This window comes from Amphibalanus amphitrite, unplaced genomic scaffold (genome assembly GCF_019059575.1).
Source record: "Amphibalanus amphitrite isolate SeventyFive unplaced genomic scaffold, NRLGWU_Aamphi_draft 000038F_arrow, whole genome shotgun sequence".
NCBI lineage: Eukaryota > Metazoa > Arthropoda > Thecostraca > Balanomorpha > Balanidae > Amphibalanus > Amphibalanus amphitrite.
Window position 1 is genome coordinate 1076903 of NW_024881534.1, and position 14399 is coordinate 1091301.

Sequence of the window (14399 nt, forward strand, 5' to 3'; positions counted from 1 at the left end):
GATTGCGCTCTATTAGCACACTATCTAAGTAGCCCTTAATTGCTGCCGGTGCGTGGACTGTGAAAGTGAGCCGAGCTGTGACGCAAACCGTGCGCCTTTTTCAGGTGTGGGATCACTCGTGGAAGTTCACGGCGGATACGGAGCCGTGCATGCAGCTCTGGTTCGATCCTGCTCAGGGAAGCCCCAATGACGCCGTGGCGCGCATCTGGGCTGAGCGGGTGGTGGCGGCCGGTGCGCGGGCGCTGCCGCGTGGCTGGTGGCCGCGGCCCTGGCGGCAGCGGCCCGCTCCTGACCCGGTCGCCCTGTGCCGAGCACAGAGCGCCGACTGAGGTCAGTCTTGTGATCGAGCTTCCGCGCCGGAGGTGGAACAGGTGGAGCTGGCGGTCACCTGCGCGGGCTCGGCGGCCTGTAAGCCGTGCCGAGACGAACCGCGACACTCTTGCTAGATCTGCACCCCATTGTAATCTTCTGTAGTCGATATTCGGTAGGTACTCAATGCTCATTTTTCTGATATTAGACGAGTGGCGGGTTTTGATGTTACATTGGAGACTGCTGTCTCGGGTGGCCCGACAGTGTTCGATTGTGGTGTAATGTAGATACATAGACGGGATGCCGCGGCTCGGATTCGTAGCTGGACTACCATGTGCCTGTCGATTGAGATGCTTTGCCTGGCGATTGAGATGATTCGGGGCGCGGCCCCACACTGACGCCATGGTGCAATGAGTGACTGGCGACAACTAAGCAATTATGTACTTTTGTAGAACACATGTTTTCATGGATACGAGCGGCAGTCCTTTTTTCGCTAGCAGTCATTTGGTTCACGATACTTTCGATACCGACAAATATGTTCGGGCGGCCGGTCCGTCCACAGCTAATGCGTGCTTGCCCGCCGATGCCTAACGGAGCGCTGTGCTGTCTACGCTCACTGGTCGCTGGCCCGAGAGCCGTTCGGTTGCTGCTGTTAAAACAGTTCTCACAAAAACACGCTGGCTGGCTGCCAGTTCTTCACCAATGAGAGGCCCAGTAGCATCAGCAGGTAGCATTGTTTAATATTACTATTCCATTTTGTTTACCCATATGTCCGACCTAGAGCCGACTGGTAAAAAGCGGCAACCGAGCAGCCCTCCGCAGCGCTGCAGATCATGTACGCTCGATTATACACAATATATGTGTCTTTCTTGCACACAGAGACATGACGTTTTGTAGAGCTTTTATATCGCTTGTGGCTGAAAGGAATATTGTACATTTTAGAGCTTTCATATACGCGAGAAAATATGGTGCAAAAAAACATTTATGAAGCCTGTTGAATTTTAAAGGTTGTTGGGGCATTTCACAGACTGTGTCGGTGGGCAGGGCAGCCCGGCCCCGGCCGCCGCCGCCGCCGCCTCCTTCACTGGTATGTGGCAGGGACGGAAGCTTCGTATTGATATACCGGGGTGCAACTCAAGCAGCATATCACCTATCAAACAACCTTCGGTTATGAAGTGAATGAAAACTAAATATTATGTATAACTGTGATCTGCGCTGCGGTGTTTCCAAAGTGGAGGAAGTATGGGGAGCTGGACCCGGACTCGATGAGCCCTCTACTACGGATCTGGGTCTTCGCAGCTGATCGTCTGTGAATGAGAGATCATATGATACCAATGCATACCGAACGGATCAAAAACAGTGCCATTATATATTTGCAATTCTACAGCTTTACGTAAGCCCATCCTAGTGAATGCATTAATACGCGTTGATTTGACAACTGACATCCGGTTGAAGGCGTTTTTTTTCGGCCAACAGCCGGCCAGCAGTTGTTGCAGGCCGGCCTCGTTGGGAAGCAGGTTCATTTTCCGACAGCCACTGCGTGCGGAAGCACTCTCTGATGGCGCGGACGGCGCGCGCCGGCTCCTGTTTCTGTAACGTGTAGAGGCGGGTGTCGAGCAGCTGGGCGCGTAGCGGGCGGTCCTCGAGCACGCGGAACGCGGCCGGCTGGCGCGGGTACAGGCGCTCCCTAAACAGTAGGCCCGAATGGTGGCAGAGTCGAGCGTCGCGGCGCGGCAGAGCGCGCGGCGCGGCCGCCGTCTGTTCCAGCTCGGCGTCGGCGCGCCCCTCGGCGAACAGCAGGTGCAGCTGACGGTCGGCCAGGCAGAAGCCGCTGATGCCAGGTGTGCTGACGTCGCCGGGCCGGCGCGGCGCGGCGCCCTCGGCCGCCGCCGGGCTGGGCGGCTCGTTGAGCTGCTGGATGAGCTGCAGCACGCCGCTGCGCTGCAGGCCGCGCTGCGAGACGACGGCCAGCAGGCGGCCGTAGGCGCAGCGCGCCGGCGCCGGCCGCGGCAGCAGGTCCAGCGGCACGGCCAGCGACACGGAGACGGACAGCTGCGCCGCCGACTGCAGCAGCTGCAGCGGCCCGAACGGCGGCGGACACGTGCCGCGCTCAATGTCGGCCGCCGGAGAGGCAGCCGGTCCGGCCGGCACCGCTGTCAGCGGCACCTCCACACTGAGCAGACGCACGCCGCGCGTCAGGGCAGAGACGTCCACCACCACCTGCCGCGCACACAGAGGGCCGACAGTGGTGACAGCGCGCGGCGGGTCAGACCTCACAGTGGGGATAGCGGCAGCGGGTCAGACACCCTTATAGAACAGCACGGGGCGGAGCCGACAAAAGAGGACGAGGAGACGGTCATACAGCCGACTGAGGTCCGGGCACCGACTGACTCAAAGTGCTGAACATGTCACACATTTCTAAATGGCTTCTGTAGGACGGAATAGTGTCTCTTCCTTCCAAGGCTTACTTGCAGAATAATATGGAAAGACACAATTTTACAGGTTGTGTTTTTATGACATAAGTTCTTTATAACATTTCAACACGCAAACATCATACCTTGACAATTGTTCACGATGAAGATCATGCAGGAACATTTCATATTTAGTCACCCTTGATTATTTTGTTGATAGTGATGCGAAAGGCAAATTACCAAAGTATATATTTGCAATTATTTGAGTTAATAATTTCAACTTTTTTGTGTTGAAAATTGACTTTTGAAACAATAAAGGCAAATGAATTATCAGTGTCTGGAAAGGTGCAATGCTGAAAGCTTCTTATTACATTCTAATTTATATCTAAAGCTTTGTGATATCCAAACTCTCAGAAATAACCAAGGACGTAACCAAGGAGGGGGGAGGGACACGGGAGCCATGCCCTCGTACCCCTTCCCCCCTCGGTGATGGCGATTTTTTTTTTAAATAAAAACAGCTGTGACACACCCCCAAAATAGTGGGCCTAATCAGAGAAATTTTCCTTTTTTGGAGGGGGTACAACACTAGGCCACAACCTGTGACCCCCCCCTGAGCAAAATCCTGGCTACGTGCCTGGAAATAACAAAGCACATCCTATCCTTTGATGTTGGACGCAAGAGCCAAGTTGCTACGCGCCCTAACCCATAACAACAACAACATCCTATCCTTTGATGCCACTTACCAGCAGCTTTGCGCACTACCAAACAGCCACCTTTGGGCCTTTGTTGTTCTTGATTTGGGCATTGTCAGTGGTAACTGGAAATAATCAGACATGATGGTCAGAGTAGGGAATGTGACTACAACAAAAATCATTTCATTCCTATAAAATAGACATGATTTAATAGAAGACCTTCTTCTTAAGAAAGTGTGTCATGGATACCAGCTAATCTGTATGGTATTCATCTCCAGTATTATCATATAGGTATAACAATTATCACCACCCGCCACCATTGAATGTAGGTTTTAGGTTGTAGGTTGTAGGTGGTAGGTTGGGTATCGGTAAAGCTGGTGTCACCGTCAGCGCTAACCGGTAAATGTGTAGATAAAAGGAATCTTAAAAACAATCTAACCTAACCTAACCTTACCTACTGACCCAGGGGCGGATCCAGAAAATCTCCAAGGGAGGGGCCATTAGAAACCAGGAGGCCCCCATAATCCCACCTGTTGGAGGCCCCATCTTCCCACTTGTTGGGCCCCCCCCCAAAAAAAAACTGCGTCTATTGAGCTTATCTAGCTGTTCAGGCAACATCTCAACATGAATAGCCACTTTATTTTCAGGAGGCCCCCTTTTCAGCTTTTTAACTTTTTATTTTATTTTTGAAAAAAATCGGCCAAGGGGGGGCCATGGTCCCCATGGCCCCCCCCCCCTTGTATCCGCGCCTGTACTGACCTGCAACCTACCTACCCACAACCTACCAAACTAATATACGCTGACAGTGATGCCAGCTTTACCAATGCCGTACGTTGTAGGTTGTAGGTAAGGCTAGGTCAGGTAAGATTATGTTTCATTTTATATTTACTGAGAAGACGGCTGAATGCTCTTGAGACGTGGCTATACATTTACATTTTGTAAGTAATTTTCAGGTTTCAATGAATATTTCCTAGTGGAATGTTTTGAAAACCATTCTAAATGATGACCTTTAGCATTCCATAGTACTTTAAAGCTAATTAACCACATCGCCAATCAGTCACATTGCATGCCTACTTCCACCGGCAGCTCCATGGGATATATGATAGGCAGGGGTAAATGGAATATTTTTTATTAATATTCTTGAAGAAAATTATAGGCATGAAAAGAAGATGATCTGCCTTTGAGATTGATATGTGATGCCTACTTTGGAGGAACATAATCATAATAATTACACAATCATAAAAAATGCAATGTAACCAAACAGCCGCTTATGCCGCAAAATGAGAATCAAGCCAATCACTGAGGACAAACAATTTCAAACCACCAAAACTAAATTCTTGCTATTCACCAATAATCCTAAAATAGCGTTCCATGGCCATTATACCTATCCATCTTTCACCCTTACCTTCGACAGATAACTAGCGCCACGGGCAGACACACGGGGCGACAAGTTGTTTACAACCGCTACAGTCCGACGAGTCTATCCTCCTCAAGGCTGATTGGCTTGAGTGTGACGTCATTGCTATGACATCATACAGTAGCTGCGGTAGAGAGTATAAACATAGTACCAATATGTTAAATAGTTTGAAATACTTTTTAGCGAATTATGCACTTCTGGCACCGGTTTTGAAAAGAAAATGGAAAATAATAATGTCAAAATAAAAACCAACGATATCTTCATATTTCAAGAAGGTGGCACTTTTCCTTTAATGGCTGCTACTTATCGGCAAATAACCCTTCTCGCTATTTTTATGCATCAATTGTGTGACGGATGAGAGTGGCTTAAGATATGGTGGCATGTCACTGGACCTAAGCTCAGGAAAGACGAATGGTTTTATCCATACATGTTTTTGGTGAAATTGACGCTATTTGTAACAAAGGTTCCGGGGTACAGTCCTTGATAAGCAAGAGATTCCCGCGAAATCACGACACCCGACGTTGTTGAGCTCGATAACAATGCTGCCAAAGTTGGACCGTGATCCCTGTTACGAAAGTCCTACCGTGTCGATGGTCAAAGTTTGAAATCAGATATCGGCGCATGCTGACCAAGTTTCCGCGTTTCCGGTTATTGATATTTGCGGGTCTGGTCTGTTCACCGTAACCTCCATTGTTGGACAGAAAAGCTGTCCGTCTTATAGATGTTCCCTTTATTCTTACGGATCAGTTTGTAGTTTGTACCCAAAATCGCAGTGCATTTTTCGCGGGTGCTTATGCTGGTTCTAAGTTTTCTGCTTCCCTTGTTTCAAACAATTCCACCTATAGCTGGCTTATAGTCGAGTTAACGGCTGTGTTGCTGCTATTTGATAGATAATAATTAAGATTAAGTGGTATGCAAATATATCGCAAAATAAATATAAAACAGATATAAAAAAGAAATGCGCAAAAAAGAAATGCACATACGTGCTTGAACAATCTGAACAAGACAATCATTTATTGGCTTCACTCTTCCTGGCGCTGCTTGTGAGACGCGTCATGTGAGACGCGTGTGTGCGTGTGCGGCGGGCGGATGCGGCGATTTTGGCGCGCACGCGGCCGGTGGCGCGCTGTCGGCGGTGCGTTTGCGCCGCTTCTTGCTCCAATTATTCCATTGCGGGGCGGCGAGCGGACGTTTCCTGATTCAATCTGGCGATGGATGGCGAGCTGCGCTCATTCAGGCCGGCCTGCAGCGGCCGCCGCGCTCGTGATCGACGAGCTGTTTACCGGCAGCCAGTCATGGCTGCGTCGCGATCGCCTCACGCACGCCGCGATCGCCACACGCGCGCCGCCTTTTTGCCGCGCCGCGCCGCCGCTCGCCGCAGGTGGTCTCTGACGTGAGACGCGCGCGTCTTGGTCGCGCAGAGGACGTGGCCTGGGTGGGGATGGGTGCTGAACGGGGGCGATGAGCGCTGCACGGTGACGATGGGCGCTGCCGGGTCTGTGAACGGTATTTGACCCGAGCTGACCGACGACAAGAGGCTAAATTGAGGTGCTGTTACGTTTCCGGGTGTGGGTCGGGTGGTGACCGAACTTCAGTGGTAGGGATCTCGAAGCAAGGGCGACCGGCGAAGCAAGGAAAACACTCCTTTGAATACTTTTTGAAAATGGATGCTTATGGCCGATTTACGGATGGTGAACTGACCAAACATGTTTTCTAACTCGTCTTAAAGACTAGCATGCAAAGCACAAACTGCATCGACAATCCAATACATAGTGTTCGTACGCTGCAGGTCCAGTTTCTTACCAGCAATATCGGCCGCTACATCAATTGCTCTGCTGATCAATTACTTCTCATTTACAGGGGCATAATCAGTTTGTTTTTGTCTAGCTCGGGCGGGCTTTCATGCTACCACCTTGCGAGAAAAACAGGCTGTAGCCGTTAAGCTTTCGGCAATGACCAGTTTTTAGACCTTTTTCAAAGCGCCTGAATGCTGGGTCTTATTGCACTGCCGTTCTGTATGGATGCTTAGATTGCTGAGATTGTCTCAGCCTATTGTTTCCAGCATTTAATTGACTCGCATAACAAAGCCCTAATGGTTTCTGTTATTGACAGGAACATCAATAAGTTATGATGTGATATTTTTGGAGGGGTAGGCCCTATAGGCCCCGGTGCGTTATTCATCATTTTCAGTTTCTACAATGATAATGAATCGCACATTATTGGTGACGCACGGGCAGTTTCCGACTTATTTTGCAGTCTGAACAACGCCCACTTTTAACCTTTTCCGCAACAAAACTTGAAAGAAAAGTATGCTTACAGAAATATACAATTGTACTGGATGTAAACATAGCATTTGCGACGCATAAATATTCTATCATGCGAATAGCACTTTTGCCATGACACGAATAAGCTATGAGCCGCCACTTTTAGCCGATTACTCTTCACCTTGCGTAACACCGTCACGCCTATTTCACCCTAACGTTCCCTATTTATCGTCACATAAACCCGGCCGTCACCAGTCAGCCTCTCACAGAGCCTCTCTCACAGAGCCACCGGTCCAGACCCTGCCTGAACCTGTGGCCACCCTGCGAGCGGCGAGTCCGCCTAATTCGAAAGTGGCGATACGATCCCGTCTGTCGGGGCAGGACAATGGCAGTTCCAGCGGGCGCTGCCGTGTGTGAAATCCCACCTGGCAGGAAGGCGGGACTCTGATAGCACACCGGCGCGCCGGGCAGCGGGCCGGACCTGGAGACTGGAGAGACAATGCGGAGACAATGCGGAAATAGTATGGAGGCGGGTGGAGACGGACAGAGACAATATGGAGACGGTTGGAGACGGCAGACATTTCTGAATCAGGCAGACACAGAAGGCAAACGGGCGGAGACCATGCAGAGAATGACAGATACAATACGGCGACGAGCAGATGCAATACGGAGACGGGCAGAGAATATACGGAGACGGGCAGAGGCTATACGGAGACGGGCCGATAACATGAAGACGGTTAGAGACGAGACACAAAAGAGAGCAGAGGATGATGATATGGAATAAAGGTAGAATAAAGCTCCGGTGTGGAATAAAGATACGATATGGGGAAAAGATACTCAATAGTAGTTTCGGGCAGGTGTATGAGTTATAATCTTGACCAAGACGAACAAGCCCGTCACCTTATGGCCGTTTGACATGAGACTGGCCGTGGGAAAACATTTTAATTACCTACCCTTGCACACCTGCAGTTGACCTTGCTCCGATATGGCTATGCATATACTGCCACAGAATACGGCTACTCAGGAGTCTGGGCTCCCCTGCGGTCTCAAAATTAAGTCACGCGCCTAGAGCTGATCGAACTCAATCTCATATGGTCCCAGCAAAGGTCTTTGTAGGTGTATCGGCGTTGGGAGAGCCGAGCTCACAACATCGATTCTGGTGGGCTTTGAATAGGTCATATGGGCAATATGACCTGTCTCCCAGCAACAGTGAGCTGAAGTTGGTATTGGTGGTTACATTGAACTCCACCATAAATATTGCGAATTGATTTACAGAGCCGAAATCTCTCGTACCTCAATTATTGATGGCGCAAAATGACCTCGTAGTCGGCGCGCCCCTAACCCCCAACAAACAAACAAACAAACTCAATTATTGATGTTTCGTATATCGTTGAGAGCTGTTGCGAGGAGCATGATAAATGTAGGAAGTATCATTAGAATATATGACCTTCTCCTCGGAAAATGACCAAATGAATGAAAATGATTATTTATTGATGAATTGATGATATTTCGGTCACAGACCTTCGTCTAAATCGAATTCGAATTCGATTTAGACGAAGGTCTGTGACCGAAATATCATCAATTCATCAATAAATCATCATTTTCATTCATTTGGTCATTTTCCGAGGAGAAGGTCATATATTCTAATGATACTTCCTTCAATTATTGATGCCCGAAACCTGCAGCACAAATATGAAACGCATACAATGGCACATCGCATGTTGGTTGTAGTATAGCTTGTATCTAAACTGATTTTATTACCCGACAACTGACAACCCGACGACATCACAAGACGATGTAGGTTGTAGTATAGCTTGTATCTAAACTGAACTTATTTCCCGAGAACTCACACCACAAGCCGCGTGAGCCCTCGGTCCTGACGGTGCGAATTCACAGCTAGCTCCGATACCGCGAGCTCGTAGCGCGCCTCTGAGCGGCGCGTGACTGGTGTGTGAAGCAAACAGCTCACACCCCTGTTTACCAGCTGGTAAAAAGCACCAGCCGCCTCCTGCAGACCGGCCGGCGACTGGTAAACTGGCGAGCTGGGATTGTCATCAGACGAGGGCGGAGGAGGAGGATGTGGACCTTAAAAGATACAGAGAGACACGGTTTGACGCCTGGTCAAACTCAAAAGTGCCAGGGGTGGTGTCTGGGTTGAATACCATGATGCTACCGTGCATGAAGAGCTACTGACCTATAAACTTAAGTCAGTCTCAATATTTACGAAACCTTAGATCCGAGTGGTGAATTGTGACGTTTAGCTTGGCTATGAATAGGGCTCCCGTCCGTATCTTTTGATCATATGTTGATCTTGCACTTCACTAGGAATGATTGCCAGCTTCTCTTCACTGTTTACTTTTCTGGCAATATTGAACCCGGACCCGTCACCGGCAAACTTATGAATATTCACCCACTTAGCCCCTGCACCACGGCTGGGATTCCCTGGAATCTCCTGGGATGACCACTGATTCCTCTGGCCACCGGGAAGGGTCATCTGACTGGGCTGACGGATTTCTCCAGTTGGCAGCGGTCAGACGGGACCAGTTTCGGCTCCTAGACAGAGGGCTGCGAAATTGGCGGCCGTGGTCGTGGCTATGAGGTGCCAGTGCGGTGCCAGGGAGAATGATGACCGCTTTACCCGCCGCCCCCGGTCCCGAGAGCCGTGGACTTGGCCTGACCTTTGCCTGAAGTGACGACGGGGAGGCTGACGGCGGGTCAATTGTGGAACAGTGGGGGTTTGAGTGTGAAAGTGGCGCTAGTGTTTTATATTTTGAAGCGTTGGCACGGTAAAATGGTTTTATTTCACGCTTTGACTTTATTGCGAATGGCTCTTTTTCTTAAGACTGGATGAAATTAATTCGTCTTGTTCATGTGTGAATGGAATTGGACTCTGCTGCTGCAAAGTGCAAATTATCGAATTCAAAGTCGGCATTGATTTCACAAGATTCAAGAAGCCCAGTGAAGAAGACATCTTCGAAGACGTCTATTGTCCCACTTCCCGCCACCTCTGAAGAGGTCCGCCGCTCACATCTGTATTTGCTCTCCGGCAGCAGCAGCAGCTGCTGTTCGCTGTTCACCATTCCCACGGCAGGTCTCCGCGTGCCGGCTGCAACGCACCCCGGTGACGGACCGCCTCCCCGGCGCGGCGCAATGCATCAGGTCCGGCCCGGTGACGCCTTACTTTGTCAAGTCATTACTGGCGACAAGTCACTTCATCAAGTCGGCCGCTGGGGCAGCGCCCACTTATCACGGGGACGGGGAGGTGGCCGCTCCGTGCCCCCGTGCGGCCACCACGTGTCTCGGGTCACGGGTCACCACCCGCTGAGGGATGGCGGCTGAGGATGGAGCACGGCGCCGCTGGGAGCCGAAACCTGCGCTGACATCAGCGAGATACCAAAGTCGATGAGCTCTGCCGACGCAGCAGCTGCGATTTCGTAACCGGAATCGGCATCGAATCGATGCGGGATCGGCGCTTGGTAGGGCGAGGGACTTTTCAAAGGAACGCTTCGTTACGAGTTGAAACTAATCCCAGCTGAGCTCGATAGTCTCCTCTGTTAGCCTAATTGTTGACTACGTTTTGACCCAAATTGTGTGGATAATTAGGTAAATGTGAAACTGATTGTTCCTGCTCTGAGTTAATTGGAGCAGTCGGGACTCGCACGCAGTCAATGGCTTTCACGCGTCAAAGCAATTACATAGTTACTGATTCTCTGCAGTGTTTTGCTTCTTATACCAGATTGTTAATCAATGCTGCCAAACGAGAGTCGTGTCAGATATACATGATATGCAGGTCACATTTGGTAATAATTTTGGGAAGTTATTTTACAAAAACTGATGTCACACGCTCGGTTATGTCTTCACCTTTTCACGGGTCAGTTATCACAGCTGAGATTACGTGCTCTTTGTTATGGTTTGGCTGCGCTGCCACCTTGCCCAGTCAAACGCTTTGAACACATCTGCCCACACTCGATTCACCAGGCCGTAACAATGTTTGACGCGGCAATTGCACGTCAAAACACCCTGTCCATCAGTCAATTTGTCGAAGGCTGCGGCTCGTCTTTTTATAGGCTGGTTTGTTTGTCTATTTCAGCACCTAATACGTTTCCTGCCACTTTTCCATTCATACTTTTTTACCGGGGGTTTGACTCAGCTCCGCTTCAGTGAGTAGATGTTTGCGTGAGATTTCTATCGCAGCCCATTCGACTGTCACCTGGGTAGCTAACCGTAATAATGAGGGAGGTTTTATTGCCCCGCGCCGCCCAGTTGAATTTCCAAACCCATCCATCTTCCCATCATGCCGTCTGCTCTGTCCTTTCGTCCGTTCGTCCGCCCGTCGGTCCGCTCGTCCATCCGTAAACCCATCCGTCTGTCCGTTTCCGCCCGTCTATCCGTCTGTGTCGGACGGTTTCCGTCTGCCCGTATTGGTCAACCGCTGCACAGTGGCCCTTTTTCAGAATTAGCACGCATTAATTCCCACATTACCTGCAAGTGGTGCAAGACATCACCACGTGATCAAGGACGTATTTCCTGCCAATGCAAAGAGAAGAAACGAAACGAACTGCCCAAGGAGATTCTGCCCAACAGCGACAGCCCGCTCGGCCCAAGATTTGGCGCACGTTCCCACGGCTCGCCCGCCGGCCTAGGCCGCTCCGAACGCAAGTGTGGCGAGCCCGCCAGCCGACCGCGCTGCACTGACCGCCAGGACGCCCCAGGGCGTCACGTGACCGCATCTACAGCTGTTGCCAGCCACCGTTAGTCGGCCCCGGCCGGGCAGCAACTAAGGTCAGCGCGACGCGAACAATACAAACACATAGGCGCTTTTGACGTTAGATCTTAAGCCGACCACGGGACTTGTGCGGCTTGGACATCAAACGCGACAAGAAATCGGACAGTTTTTCTTGAGCACAGCGTTATGCCTAAATGACATTTCAATATGCACATCTTAGGCAAAAGCCAAGCCACATTTAGGCGCACACCAGGTGACACCAGCTTCTAGCCAGGTCAATGAGCTTAGTCGTATCGAACAGGAGCCACAGCCGCTCGCGGACTGAACGGGCTCACGTTATCCACCGTAGAAGCAAAATGGCGCAAAATGGCGCGATGCCCTTTGGTGGACATGGTCAGAAGAGATCGGCGATTCGAACGATGTATAATACGATATGTCCCAGAGTGTGCTACTTAACATAAAGCTTCATATGTATGCCGCCATCTCCAGTTAATAATTGTCCTGTTATTGTGTTCACAATATTCGGCAAAAGTGGTCAATTTAAGTTTATACAATGGAAATTGTGGTTTCTAGGGCTTCTACGTAGACTCAGCTTCACAGTCATGCCACTAATTTTTAATATTTTCTCACCGAAAGCCTTAAAAATTGATGTTCATCTCACCCTACTTTTTAGGGTCCGCCGGTGGTGTCCGCGCGCCTCTCGACAAACTTCGATTTTGCGGTCAGTTTTACCAAAGATAATTATTTTTTAGGAGGTAAAAATGGCACCATCGGATAGTTTGGAATGTTTTGCACACGATTAGACTGCTTTTTACTCAAAAGAAGAGAAAAAATATTTTGAATTTATGCGTGCTAATTCTGAAAAAGGGCCACTGTGCGCTGGCCAACAAGTTCCTTCCGTCTGTCCGTCGGTCGTCGGCCGTTTTCAAAGACGGCGACGGCGCCGACGATTTGTGTGTATGTGTGTGTGTCGCGGCGCTCGCCGTGACTGCTAGCGGGCATGACTCACGCTAACGATTGCTGCTGCGGCTCCCCAGTTCGATTAAAGAGCCCTTTGCGGGGTGGCACCGCACGCAATCCAGCGACTCCACCCTGAAGCGGTTGGAGCCTCGCACGCGGACGGAGGGCGCCGCGGCGCCACACCGACCGGCTCCTTCCGACTCAACACAACAGCGGGCCGTGTTATTGCGTAGTGCACTAGTGCTGATGTGTGTAAATGTCAGACTCGGACCCCAATAAACTCATCTCAGCCTGTTGCCGTTCCCCCATACTGCGCGTGTTGAGCGCGGTAACGAGCCACCCTTCCGGTATTCAAATATCTCCACTCGGAAGGTCCACTTGTCGCTGGCAAAACAACTCCATCGAGGGCCGGACCCGGTGCCACTACACAGTCAGATGGAGTTGTCTGATGCGAAGGCCGTCGTTGGAAGGTGATAAATGCGAGTGGCGAGTGTTAGATAAAGCTGAGGTCAGGTCAGCAGGATAAGCAACAGCAGCAGCAGCAGCAGCAAGACGGCAGCGGTGTCGGTCGTGCGTGCGGCCGGCCGGCGCGTGCGGGGGTCACCCGATACGATCTCCGTACCGTCCCCGTCATGCCTGGGGCTCGCCGCCGCGTCGGTGGTCCACTGATGTGCGTCCCCATCAGAGGGGGACGGAGGGGGGTCAGGCGCCGGGCCGCCGCGGCTGAGTGTCGCCACCTCTATCGATTACTGGACAGGAAACCTGGCCTGACCGCCTGACTGCCGCCACCACCACCCCACGCCGCCACACTGCCGCCGACCCGTCACCGGCATCGGCTCCGGCAACGCCCCGGGGCGAGGCGGAATGGGCATGGGCCGGCGATACATCGGCCGTCTTTTGAAGTCTTGTCATGCGAAGCTTGTCTGGGAAGTCGGAAACATGATAGGTTATGGTCAGGATAGAGTTGCAGGTGCAGATTGGCTACATACGGCGTCGACATAAAAACTGACTTTCTTGAAATCAATTTAAGGTTTCTTTGTTTTGCAGGATCGGATAAACTTGGTCAATTAAGCCGAATAAATAAACAGAAATATCTATTGATCTTACCATTATCAGCAAATTATTAAAAATCATTATTTATGCCGATTTGCACGGTTTGCATTGCCCAGCCTGAATGAATCCCTGAATACACAAACGCATAACTTTAATCCGCCAGTAAACCGGGACACACCCGCCCGAGTTGTTTCTGCGAACCTCCTCCGAAAGGCGGCGACATAAAACCCGCCGCAGTTCGTCGCCGTCCTGCGGCAATGCTCCAGTGAACCATATCACACGGATCGCCACCCATTCTCACGATTGGAGCACCTTTTCTCACCATCCTTTCTCACCATAACAATCACATGTGGCCAGACAGCGTCCCGGCTGGCGCCACTTGAGCGCCCAGTAACTCCCCAGACTTGAAATGGTTGCGCTTCTGTGCTAAATCGCGCACCGTTCGGTTTCTCGGCTCGCAGACTGTTCAGCGAGGTTCGGACACGGTTTCGCTGCTGGTGATTGGATTAGAGGCTCAGCTGTGGGCGCAACATTCGCACGGCTGAGCTCGCTACTGAGCTAACCAGG

The 14399-nt window shown here is 50.9% G+C and overlaps 1 protein-coding gene and 1 long non-coding RNA gene across 2 annotated transcripts in view; one reads left to right on the forward strand and one right to left on the reverse strand.

Moving 5' to 3' along the window:
- The window catches only part of LOC122373283 (protein slit-like), a 102153-nt gene that overhangs the window by 9704 nt on the left and 78050 nt on the right, over positions 1-14399 (forward strand). The window lies entirely within an intron of this gene.
- On the reverse strand, positions 1660-5023 carry LOC122373384. Its single transcript, XR_006255033.1, has 3 exons — positions 4818-5023; positions 3464-3537; positions 1660-2529 (listed from the first exon to the last, which is right to left on the reverse strand). It is a non-coding gene; the product is annotated as an uncharacterized LOC122373384 (long non-coding RNA).